The sequence below is a fragment of the Leucopleurus acutus genome, assembly GCF_964270905.1.
Source record: "Leucopleurus acutus genome assembly, chromosome: 7".
Classification (NCBI taxonomy): Eukaryota; Metazoa; Chordata; class Mammalia; order Artiodactyla; family Delphinidae; genus Leucopleurus; species Leucopleurus acutus.
Window position 1 is genome coordinate 18011508 of NC_139150.1, and position 12621 is coordinate 18024128.

At 49.7% G+C, this 12621-nt stretch overlaps 1 protein-coding gene across 1 annotated transcript in view; it reads right to left on the minus strand.

Annotated features, from left to right (window-relative positions):
- Positions 1-12621, minus strand: part of PAPPA (pappalysin 1) — a gene marked incomplete at its 5' end in the record, with an annotated part of 255185 nt that overhangs the window by 208600 nt on the left and 33964 nt on the right. The gene's annotated exons all lie outside the window — the stretch shown is intronic.

Sequence of the window (12621 nt, forward strand, 5' to 3'; positions counted from 1 at the left end):
TGGGGGAGTTTCCTATACACCGGCCCTGTTGAAGTCCTTTTTTATATTATCTCTTTGAAGCTTTACAAAAACCTTATGTGTTAAGTATGAGTATCCCCAACTTGCAGGGGAAGAAACCAGGGCTCAGTGGGGTGACACCACTTTTCCAAGATCCTCCCTTTCACTCATAGATGTCAAATTCAGGATATGGTCCCCAGCCTGTTGGATCCCGCAGACTCTAACTATTATTCTCTTACCTTCTCTTACGATATGTGTTATAACAGAGGGAGTGCTGAACGTGATGGAAGCACAGAGGAATGACACCTATCCAGGTGAAGGGGGACAAGATATCACCGAGGTTTTCACAGGAAGAATAAACCCTGGACCAAGTGTAGGGAACAGGGAAAAGGGCAAAAGCTCCAGAAAGCCAAGAGGCCTGAAAATGCCTGAGAAGACTGAGACACTACAAGTCTTCTGGTGCGGTTTCACAGGTGGGAGCACGGGAGCAACTTCACAAGATGAGGCCGGAGGGGTCAGCGACGGCCATATCAGGAAGGACCCTGTACGCCAGGTTATGGAAGATGGGCAACGTCCTGAAAGCTTTAAGGAGACCCTGGCAGACTTTTATGGAACAGAATAAAATGATCTGGTTCATTCTTTCCAAAGAGCTTTCGGGAGGAATGTGGAAGACGGACTAGATAGAAGAGGGATAAAATTAAAGGCATTGGCAGTGGCTGGCAGAAAAGTGGGTGGATATGAGAACACCTGAGAAGGAGAGGCATTCACGCACGGGGAACAATTTGACGCTCATTCGGGGCGGGGGTGAGAGGAGGTGAAACGATGGGTCTGGCTCCTGATGAGGCCCTACTGGAGTGTCCCTCCCTCATGATTCGCAGACTCTACACATCAACTCCACTCTCCTCACCCCTACCACTGCTGCCCTAAACTCTGCCTGGGGCTGTGCCCTCTGCCATGTCACGTGGAAGGTCAAGGTCAACCCTTAGGAAAATCACTGGCCTGAAGCTCTCTGCACAATAGGATCATAATGGAGATGGGGGGGATCGAGAACCCTGAGGATCTGGATAGGAGCAGAGGAAGGTGCTGATTCAGAGAGGCAAGGTGGGCTAATGGAGAGGTCCTCAGATCTTTGGATCATCTTAAAAAATTGAGGTGAGGGCTGCCCTGGTGGCGCAGTGGTTGAGAGTGTGCCTGCCGATGCGGGGGACACGGGTTCGTGCCCCGGTCCGGGAAGATCCCACATGCCGCGGAGCGGCTGGGCCCGTGAGCCATGGCCGCTGAGGCTGCGCGTCCGGAGCCTGTGCTCCGCAACGGGAGAGGCCACAACCGTGAGAGGCCCGAGTACCACAAAAAAAAAAAAAAAAAAAAAGAGGTGAAAGTAGCAATTTTTAATTTTGACAAATAAACAAAACATTCAAAAGGTGAAACCCTCCTATATGTTGGCCCTCACGTAATAAAATAAAGGGTACTGGAGTAGGACTCTAAAGGAAACAATAAAAGAATCTCAGAGTAAAGGACACAATTTAAAATGAACACCTTTCACTAGGAACTACTCAGCTCCTATTTTTTCATTTGTCTTTTCAAAATGGCTTTTAGAGACTTCTGGGGCAGAAGGCAAAGTGTCAGAACACCTGGTTCCCGGCAAGCTCAGCTCCACTCCCTTGGTTAACATGACCCATCCTTTCGGACCCAGTCTAGAAGCGACTCTGACCCCTAATGAGTCAAGTACCCATCCGCTCTTCCCTCAGCACCCTGGACTTCTCCACAGCAGCACTCATCCAACTAGCTACTTATTTACCGGCAGGAAATTCCAGGAGGGCAGAATCACACCTATCTTGTGAAATGCTGATTGTTGTACCCCCAGCACCTAGCACTGTGCCTGCACATGGTAGACATGCCTGTGCACACGTGTGCGTGCACGCACACACACACACACACACACACACACACACACACACGAATGAACAGTCACTCTCCTAATATCTTTTCCTGGGGGCTCTACAATCTCTGCTTTGATAGCCCCAGGGACTCCAAGTTTACTTGTTTTCAGAGAAGCCATTAAACTGGAAGAATCCCCTGATCAGTAAGGAAGACCAACAGTCCAAGTGTGATGCTGTGTTCAAAAGTAACAGGACAGTAACGTGATAATTGCATGTCGAATTATTGCTTTCACAACAGAAGCATAGAGTTCCAGGGCCCTCAGCTATTTCTTTCCACCTCCTGGCTTTCTTCTTGGAGGATCAAAACCACAATTGATAAATAATACAACTGACCACACTAAGAAGAATATACACAGCTTGCTGACAGCCCTGTGGTTGGTCTTACGCTTGATGTGCAGTTAAATAAAGACAAATCGCCTCGATGTTGTAAGTTGTAGCAGCCACAGAGCTCTAGGTACAGGCATATCTCAGTAGACCATGTAGTTTCGCTCCAAGTTTTAGCCACGTAAAACTTAAGTGATGTGAAGATTGACCCAACAATTTTATATTTGGGGAGGATAGAGCAAGAATTACAGCATTATCATCAATACGAGTCAATAGGGCAACTTCTGGACTTCAGTCTGGGCCCAGACAAATCACCTAGCCTTCAGCAAATCACAGAGGTAGCTGAAGTGAGATCTATACAGTTGTTATAAGAGCTGTAGCTCTCTCTGGATTATCCTGCACAAGTCTAGTGACTGCCACAAATTTGGGTCTCTTGAGGGGTTAAAAAAGAGACAGCTCTCAAAGGGTCACGTGACAGTCAGAGGTCACATATGGGGAAATAACGCTGGACAGTATGACACTGTATGTCAGGCAGTTGAAAGTAGAATTAAATTCAAATTGATTTTTGGAAAGAGGATGCCACATTCAGGGCTTGAGGGAAAAGAAAACAGCAGACATGAAGACTGCCCAAGGTGGGGCTCTTTCCTTAGGCTACTGCTATGACTTGAGTGACAGGAGTAGGATGTTTTTTTCAACTTGTCACAGAGTGAAATTGTTCCTTCAGTGTTTCTGCATACACGTCGTACTCAATTAGATACAGGGGCTGGCAAACACTTTGAAGGTAGGGACCGTCTTATTGCCCTAATATGCCTCCAGCGTCAATGCATTTCTACTACCTTTTTCAATATTAAGTCCCCGCCCTTTTTTTTTTTTTTTTTTTTTTTTGCGGTACGCAGGCCTCTCACTGCTGTGGCCTCTCCCGTTGTGGAGCGCAGGCTCAGCGGCCATGGCTCACGGGCCCAGACGCTCTGCGGCATGTGGGATCTTCCCAGACCCGGGCACGAACCCGTGTCCCCGGCATCGGCAGGCGGACTCTCAACCACTGCGCCACCAGGGAAGCCCCAAGCCCCCGCCTTTTTTTACTCTAGCTCCAGACCCACAAGCCTGGTACCAGAATTATAATGTCTGAGCAGGAACAGACCTCAGAACTCTTCTATCCCAATTCTCCCATTTTACAGATGCAGAATTTGAAGTCATAGAAGTGACTTACTCCATGCTGGCTACGAAGTTACTGGAAGGATCTAGTCACTTCCTTCCTCGTGCCGTGCCAAGCCACAGGCAAACTCCCTCATGTCGCTCTTTCACCCTCTGTACAATTCTGAGATACTCCAGGCTTTGGTGGAGTGGCAGTCACCATTGCCCTCGGTGGCTGTAAACACAGTTCAGCAGTGAGAAGCCAAGCTCAAGGCTGACAGCTGTGGCTGGCTGAGCTCAAAAAAGGCTGGAATCACAAACGTCAGAAGCTTGAAACAGAGACACTAATCCCCTCACTCTCCACCCTCCACCACCAGACCGACAAAACAACCTAGAACCTGGAAAAGAGAGAGAAAGAGAAGCAGAGAGGGAAGGAGAAAGAAAACGCCCTTCCATAAAAACAGGTATACGGGAGCCTGTTCAAGGTCTGCAGACAAACCCGTGAGCGACACGCACTGCTGTCCACACAGTGGTTTTGTGTCTGCAGAAAGTGAGAGCGGAGGTGTGAGGGGTTCCCTCTTAGGAGGTGGAAAATCGGCCAGCGGTGAGTGTGAAGGTACCAGCCGGGCTGAAATCAATTTAGGAAAATGTGTTTCACGGAAACAAAATGTACCGGTGTCTGTTCAACCCACCGTCACACCCCCAACCGCTTTGCTTCCTAACCTGGAAGGGCGTCTGACTGAGCGCTGAGGCTGTCATGAGCGGTCAGTGTCACCAGTGGATGCGGAAAGGAAAATGAGGGTGCTGACCGAGCCAAACCCAGAGTGGAACAAAACCCAGCTGCCTCCCTCTGAGGCCCTCGAAAGGGCACCGCAAGCTCCATCCCTCTGTCCAGGGAACTGGGGGTGGAAACACACCTCTAAGAAAGGCATGAGAGAGGGAGTAGCTCCAATCCTGGCATGTTGGGGGCCTCCCTGGTGTGTCCTGGAGAAAAGGTTCCAACTTTCACGTGTAAACTCTGAGATGGGTGCGCTGTGGCCAGGGTCCCAGGCGCTAGTGGAAAACGAGCCCCATCCTACACCGCCCAGAGGGTCCTGAGCACGCTGTGGGCACCTGCCTGGCTTCCAGCTCCCTCCCTAGGACGTGTGCGTGTAAACTACTCAGTGGGACCCTGGGACCCCGGACGTGCCTTTGCTTTTTGTGGGAAATGCATACACTTCACGTGGCCTGCTGCTCATCTCTTCGGAGAGTGAATACATTAGCATTTAGCATTTAGCATGGCTTTTGGAGGAAAGAAAATCTTTTAAAAATGGAGCCTACAGGAGCCAAACTCAAAGGGCCCTCGGTAATACAGAGTGATTAGGCCACATCCAACTCCCACCCCGGCCTGGAGGTTCTAGTGAGGGGCTCAGGATCTGAGAGGGGCTGGGAGTTTGGGGATGTGCATGTCAGAGGTCAGAAGATTTCCCAGAGACAGGAAATCCCCAAACAACCATTGTTATCTGAGTGTTCACCAAGTGCCAGGTGCCGCCCTAAAGGGTTGACCGGGTGTAATTTCACTGCATCCTCTAAACCACCCAATGTTCCTTTCATTCCCGATTTTACAGAGGAGGCAACTGAGTCTCTGCTAAAGGAAGAGACTCATTCAAGGTCACAGAAATGTTAAGTGGCTGGATTCACATCCACTGTGTCTCTGAAACTTTTATTCTTATTTATTTGCTGGGCTGCCTGATCCCCCTTTCTTCCCCATAGGTCACGGTCGTGAGCACCTCATTAACACAACTTTAGGGGCCACGAGCAGTTCTTCCCCTGCTCTCCATCACCCCCCTCATCTGTTCTCAAAGACCAAAGTCACATGTGCACAAGGGTCACAGAGGGAACCTGTGAGTCAAGGTAGACTTTGTTCAGAAGGAAAGCAGGAGGGAAACCCAGACCGAATCAAAGAAAACGGGACCATGTGGACGAGGGGGGCTGGATAGGGTGTTTGTGTATCTACACTCAAGCACACATGTGGGCTGGACGTGGTCAAAAAACCTAGTAACTTCAACCAGATCAGCGTACCACCCACTATGACCAATCCCAACGCTGCCTGGGACCGTTCCATGCTGCGGAAAGGCATCCTCTAACACAGTTAGACATTTGGGGTGTTTTCAAAGTAAACTAGTGTGCAAGCTCAATGAGTTTGATATAAGTTATGTGGTCTTCATTTAAAGAGACCAATTCTGTGGCCAGTCCTTAAAAAAAAAGTTAGCATTTTAAGAATGGAAGTAATCTGGGTAAATGCCCTCAGTGTTTGTATTGCAGTTTCAGCCAGACCTTCTTTATCAGCCTGCAGTCTCTGTAAAACCAAGCTTGCAGAGAGGAGCCCACGTGCGCGTGCGAGCAGGGACGGAAATTTCCCCAGCACCTCCTATGTGCCAGGCGCTGTCCCAGGTGTGTCACACACCACGGCTCCATTTAAATCTCGTGACACGCCACAGGATAGCTGTTCTCACCCAATTGTTACCGATGAGAACTCAGCAACTGTTACTGAAAGACAGGCCAAGGTCAGACAAGGAACCAAGACCCAAACCCTGGTCAGTCTCCAACACCCATCATTTCTCCACCGCACCAGGCCTGACTCCTGCTATTGCTTTAATGAACGTTAGTCACGTTAAATAAACTCAGATATTCTGATTATAAAATTCCAAGCAATTTCTCTTCCATGATTACTGGAAAAGAATGAACAAAGTTACTGAAAAAATAACAATGCCTTCTTTCATCTGCGTGCTGGTTAACTCTTCCCAGAACTCCTTCTGGGATATTTTATTTTATGTGACCCTCAAGGCAATTGTGTGATCCTGGCGGTCAGATATTATTATCATTCCCTTTCAACAGATGTGGAAATGGAGGCTCAGGGAGATTAAGAGATTTGCCCGAGACTGCATAGCTAAGAAGTTGCCAACTCAGGGCTCGAATCTATTTCCCCTGGATTCTTCTTTCATTCTGTCTCAGTCTGACTGTGGGAGCTCTACAACCTGATGATCAAAAGGGAGCGTCTACCTGCATGAAGTCCCGAGCAGACCCGCCTCTTTCTTGTATCTTCCCCACAGCTTCCCACCTCAATCCCTCTGCTCTCACCTTGCTCTTTTCTATCATTCCAAAGCCTACGAACAACGCTGGAAACTTCTCCGCCAGAAAACCTTTCCTAATCTCTCCAAACCATGGCGAACCTGCCTTTTCTCAGAGCTCATGTAAGCCTTATCTGTGTGGTTCATTTGGAATCGAATCATCTGCTCTCTTGCCATCTCTTGAATGACGGTAACAAAATGTAATTAAACCACAGCATACAAGTGCCTCTAGGACACAGATTATATCTTGGATCCCTAGGGCATTTATCACAGTACCTCGGATATCGAAGTGCCTTAACAAAATATGGACGATGAGTAAGCACAGGACCATCTTAAATAGATCTTTTCCAAGTTTCAAGTTGCTGGCTAAGACGTCAAGGCGATGGAGTGGACTGAAACGCCTTGGGAGTAGGAGAGGAGACCCCGGGGCCCCACTCTCTCTGTGAGGTGTGGGTCGGTGCTGCCTCTTTTGCGAGCTCACTCTCCGCGTCTACAGCAAGATGGGCTGGACCGCTCCACTGCTCCTTTCAGCGCAGAGTCCTGGATTCCACCCAACTTTGCCAGATTTGGAGGGACCAGGGGAGAAGGAAGTGTATGTTCCATGAGATCATTCCAGAAAAGAAGTGAGAGACCCCAACAGAGTTTCTCATTAGAAGGCAAATCATCTAATGGCTACTGATAAGGGGCAGGGGAAGAGACCGACGCCTGCAGAGGGGTCAAGGAGGCTGCCTCAAGGTGTATTCCAGCCCTTTCCAAAGATTCCAGCAACGCCAACTTGGGTCCAAAAGAAAAAAAAAAAAAAAAAATTAGCATGGCCCCAGGGGAATGCCCTTGCTACATTAAAAATAATAATAAGGAGAAGGCAAAGAAAAGGTTTCCCTGGGAGCCATCAGGGTATAAGGGAAGTCTCTTTTTCTCTATCTGTCCTACTCCATCTGAACAGATGTTCAAGGACAAAGGTGAAGTTCACCTAACGGCGCGCCAGAGCCTGCAGTCTGGAGGGGTCCACGCAGGAACTTGGTGGGTGTTTTGCAACACCTTCCCACAGTGGGGTGTGTACAGCCCAAAGTGTCAGCTGCCCCTGGATTTCCTGATACTGGGGATTTCTATTAATATCCAGGTTTTCCATTTCATTTATAAAAAGATGTGTGAAGTACACTTTCACTTGTCTGTAGACATTTCTAATGGCTGCAGATGAAGTTCTGCCTACCTGGCTCCTCTCCACTACTGTAGAGAATGGCCAAGATTCGTTGGAATGTCTTTTTCTAACTGTCCAGTCTGATAAAAAGATCTATGCTCCCCCCACCAACAGCTCCTCTTGGCTCAGACTGGGGGTCCTTCTTTCACACCAGTGATGGCAGTGGTGTGTTTATTCATCTGTCTTATCCACTAGATGGTGAGCTCCCAAAGAGCAGGGACTGGGCTGGCACAAAAGGAACATTCAACCAGTATTTACAGAGGAAAGAAAAGAAGAAAAAAAGGAAGAAAGGAAGGAGGGAGGGAAGGAAGAAAATAAGAAGGAAATGAACGGGGGGAGAGAGGCTGGCTAGAGTTTTCCATGAGACAAATTGAACCCTTCTCTGCTTATGGTCTGGTCCCAGCCATACTGAATGACTCCTTATTCTCCAAGCCCCTCCTCCTTGCTTAGACTGCACCCTCTGCGTGGACTGGCTTTCTCTGCGTTCTGGTCGTGTTCTGTTCGCTCACCCACATCCACTCCCTACCCCTCTCCACCCTGCTCTGTGCCCTTGGGAGGCTGGCCTCCTGGTGTTTCATCGACGGATGCCTCTGCCTCATGACTTCCAGTGTGGTTCCCCAATGGGAAGCGCTGGCAGGAGACTAGAAGGTGGAAGAGAATGATCACGTAAAATTTACGTCTCTGGCTCCCTTCTGGCCCGGGGGGCGGAAGCCTGTCTCTTCTTCTCTGCTGAGAGTCCCAGCTGCCGCCAGGACACCCTCGCCATTCAGCCGCTCTCTCTGGGTTCTGTAACTACTTCCTCCTCTTGCCTCTACAGGCCAAGGATGGAAATGGGTCCCCACTGTACTTGCCCCTTGCCTTGCTGGTTGTGCTGAACCCTGCCTGCACTGTTGTAAATAATAGCCCCTCCTTCAACTCTACTGAATTATTCCGTTTGAATATGCCATCTGTTTCCTGCTAGGACCCTGACTGGTGCAGACTGTGTCTCTGTGTCTGTCTGTCTGTCTGTCTCTCGGTGCTGTCTGTTCCCAGATGACTACTCAAATCATGCCTCCTCCAGCCGACTTGCCTTGTCTTCCCTAGTCAGCATACACCTCTGCTTTCTAGGTCTCCTGACCCACTGTGTGTCTCTAAAACGACAGATCAGAGTTTCTCATGTTTGAATACGAGTTCCCCATGAACGTGGAAGCCTCTCAATGGTGAGAAACATGGCCCACTTGTTGCAACATCTCCAGTGAACAGGAGAGAGGCTCGCAGGGCTATATATACCCAATAAATGCCTGTTAGAGAGGATACAAGCAGTCACCATTTAATTCCCTAAAATGACTTGGAATAAGACAGCAGCAAAAAGTTGGGCTGTGCAGTGGTCAACCTTAAGACCATCAAGGCCACCTTCTCCACCTTTGCTGTAATCCTGGCTACAACCTCACTGTGCATGCCTCAGGTGGAAGGAAAATCACTCACCTGCAGAGAAGCACTCCCCAGGCAGGACCATTCTGATCAGGGATGACATTAGCTGCTACTCAGCTGCCTCCTGTAATTGCATCACTTTGGTCCCAGCCATGGCTTAGAAACCATATAGTATGATTCTGTTCCCTTTTCCATAGAACAGGCCTTTGGAGACTTGAAGTACATGTGTCATGGCCCTATGGTCATGGCCTTGAGAGAACTTTCCCATCCAAGCCAAACATCTTCAAGTGGTTATACAACACAGCTCCTGGGGCCCTTGCAGCCCCAGTCCCCTTCTTTGTACACATCCTCACTTGGCTGTCCTTAATTAGGAAAACTCATGGCCAGTGTAGCTCTAACAGCTCTGCAGTGGCTCATGAAAACCCAAGGCCCTTATCCGATTCTCTTCCAAACTCACTCACTCAGCACTTCATAACCCCAAATGCTCAGGGAGGGCTTCCCTGGTGGCACAGTGGTTGAGAGTCCGCCTGCCGGTGCAGGGGACACGGGTTCGTGCCCCGGTCCGGGAAGATCCCACATGCCGCGGAGCGGCTGGGCCCGTGAGCCACGGCCGCTGAGGCTGCGCGTCCGGAGCCTGTGCTCCGCAACGGGAGAGGCCACAGCAGTGAGAGGCCCGCATACCGCAAAAAAAACAAAAACAAAAACAAAAACGAAAACAAAAAAACCCCAAATGCTCAGGGATATTAGGGAAGAAGAGAGCAAGGACAGAACATGACGGGGGCAGGTACTGGGAATGGCAAGAATGTCAGGGTAGTTCTGAGAAGCTGTGCCATGGCAGACGACCAGGACTTAGAAATCCAGAGCATCCTTAGCCCCAGTCTGACCACTAATGAACCATGGGAGCTTCGGCCTCAGCTTCCCTCTATGGGGGAAACAGATTTGGACCCACTGATCTCTGAGGACGTTCCTAGGTCTGACACTGGACACCATTTCGATGTCTTCTGCAGCCTTCTGCTAGGACTGGGTGCTCCCCTGTAACACATGAACTCCTGAGAACGTGGACTAAGGGGCCCGAGGACTAGTGGATAAAGAACGAGCTCAAATGTGTTAGAGGAGTTGGTAATTCTCTGATGGAGTCTGCCAATCTGCCCAGCTGCATTACTGGTGGGTCTTATTTTACTCAAGGGAACCGTTATATAAATTTTCAGAATGGTGAATTTTAATCAGCGCTACTCAAAGTAAGCAGTGCACGAACTGCTTCTCACGAGTCTATGTCACAATAAGTACAGAAGTGGAGAGAAGGCATTTAGGAACTTTGGGAGAACTCTGACAACGCTTCACCATACTTGGGGTGAAGAATTCATTTTGTAGCAATTCATTTTTTCTGTATATTACAAAAGTATTGGTTTGCAACGCATAGGAAACAAAACTGGTTCTTCACCATAGATTGAGAAGTAGTAACTGAATTATTGTCTTTACCCATTGAGGGGGGCGGGCAACGCAGGAGTACATCTTGGGTAAAAGGTAAGTTCAGCTCTTCATTAAAAATCACCTAGACATGGTTCCCCTGGTGGCGCAGTGGTTGAGAAACCACCTGCCGATGCAGGGGACACGGGTTCGTGCCCCGGTCAGGGAAGATCCCACGTGCCGCGGAGTGGCTGGGCCCGTGAGCCATGGCCGCCGAGCCTGCGCGTCCAGAGCCTGTGCTCCGCAACGGGAGAGGCCACAACAGTGAGACGCCCGCGTACCGCAAAAGAAAAAAAAAAAAAAAAAAAAAAATCACCTAGACAATGTCAATCTAATTTTCTATTACAGGGGTCTTCCTTCCTTCCTTCCTCCCTCCCTCCCTCCCTTCTTCCCTGCTTTTCTTCCTCCCTCCTTCCCTCCCTCTTTTTTTTTTTTGAGTCACAAAGCAAGTATTTCTCCACAAACTTCCACAGGTTTCTCTCTGCACACGGGAGAGCTGATTCAGCCAGAACGTTGTCACCCCAGCTCCATCAGGAGATGACACATTCCCGGTGGGGCTCACCCAGGACACATGACTTTCCAGCCAGCAAACAAACAGGCCCTGGCATGGTGGGCACAGCGCTGGCACATGGCTGCTCACGGACATTCTAGGCGTGGGGCCCCGTGACTTAGAAACGACGAGGCCGCTGGTGCCTGCCAGCTCTGTCTGCTGATTGTGAGCTATCTGGGACCTGGGGTCCCGTGGCCCCTGCATCCAAGCACAGAGCGCCCGCCACAAAGGCCAGCTGCCCTTGGTCCTGACTCAATCATACTCAGCAGTTTTCTCCCAAGGCTTCAGGAAAGCCACCCTGCCCGTCAGCCCTGTCCTTTGACTCTGCCTCTTACTGTTCCTTGGACTTAAAAATACCACCCCCACCCTTCAGTGGGAGCTTTGGAGTCAAAAGACCAAGATTCAAATCCAAGCTCTCTGTTTATTAGCTGAGTGACCTCAGCTAAGGGGTAAATCCCTTCCGTGTTCTGAATCCCGGATTTCCTTCAGCAAAGCAGGGATGAGGGCACCCACCTTCCTAGTACTTGGTAGGTGCTGAATAAACATTTGTTGCCTGAACGAATGAATGAATAAATGTACAAATAAGTGAATGACTTCCAGTATTCCTGGCCCCTAGGCCTCCCCCCCGCCCACTCTGCCTGGGCACACCAGTTAACTCCTGGGGTCTAGCTCAGTAGCGCACATGCTGCATTAATCTCGAAAGGCTTGCATTTGTGATTTAGCCAAATGACTTTCCTGACCTGGGACCGTGGCCGAGTCATTTCACTCTCCAAGGCCCTCTTTTTCCCCATCAGTCAAATGCAAATGCTAACCCTGTCCAGTCTTCCTCATCACATTCTGTCAAAGCCCAAATGAGAGCAGAGATGAAAGTGCATTGTGACCTCGAAGGAACTGGCCACACACCAAGGCTTCTTCCCACATGGGCTGCTCCTGTCTCTGAGCCAAGGTGAGAGTCCAGGGGCCCGCCCGGTGCCAGGAGGCTGAGCTGACGTGCTCTGTGGCTTGGTGCCAGGCACGACATTCTCCTCCCAGCATCGTCATTCCTTTGCACATAGGTATTTTGTCTATGCATGGGAGGCCCTTGCTCTTGTGAGAGAGACATAAAGAGGAGAGTCAGCAGAAAACCTGCAGAGGTCGGCAAATGTGCTCGAGCCATCAGCAAGTCCAGGGTCCTGCGAGTTGGACAGAATGGAAAAGTTCAGCGTGAATCTGGGAAATCAGGAAAGTTGATACGGACTGTCTCTCTGGCTTAGAACTAGTTCCCCTGAGTCCCACATCAAATACAGATCACCCATGGCTCCCCCTTGGGTCTTTCTTTGGGGTTGCTGGTCCGAGTTGTAGCGCGAGGCAGAGGCTAAGTCAGGCATTAGACCGAGGACTCCCCTTTCCGCCCTCTTCTCAGCAGTATATGAAATTCCTCTGCCTTGAGTGTCCTCCTCTCTCCCCCAACTTGATCTCCGGTGTCCAACTGCACCTAAGCCTTCCCCAACA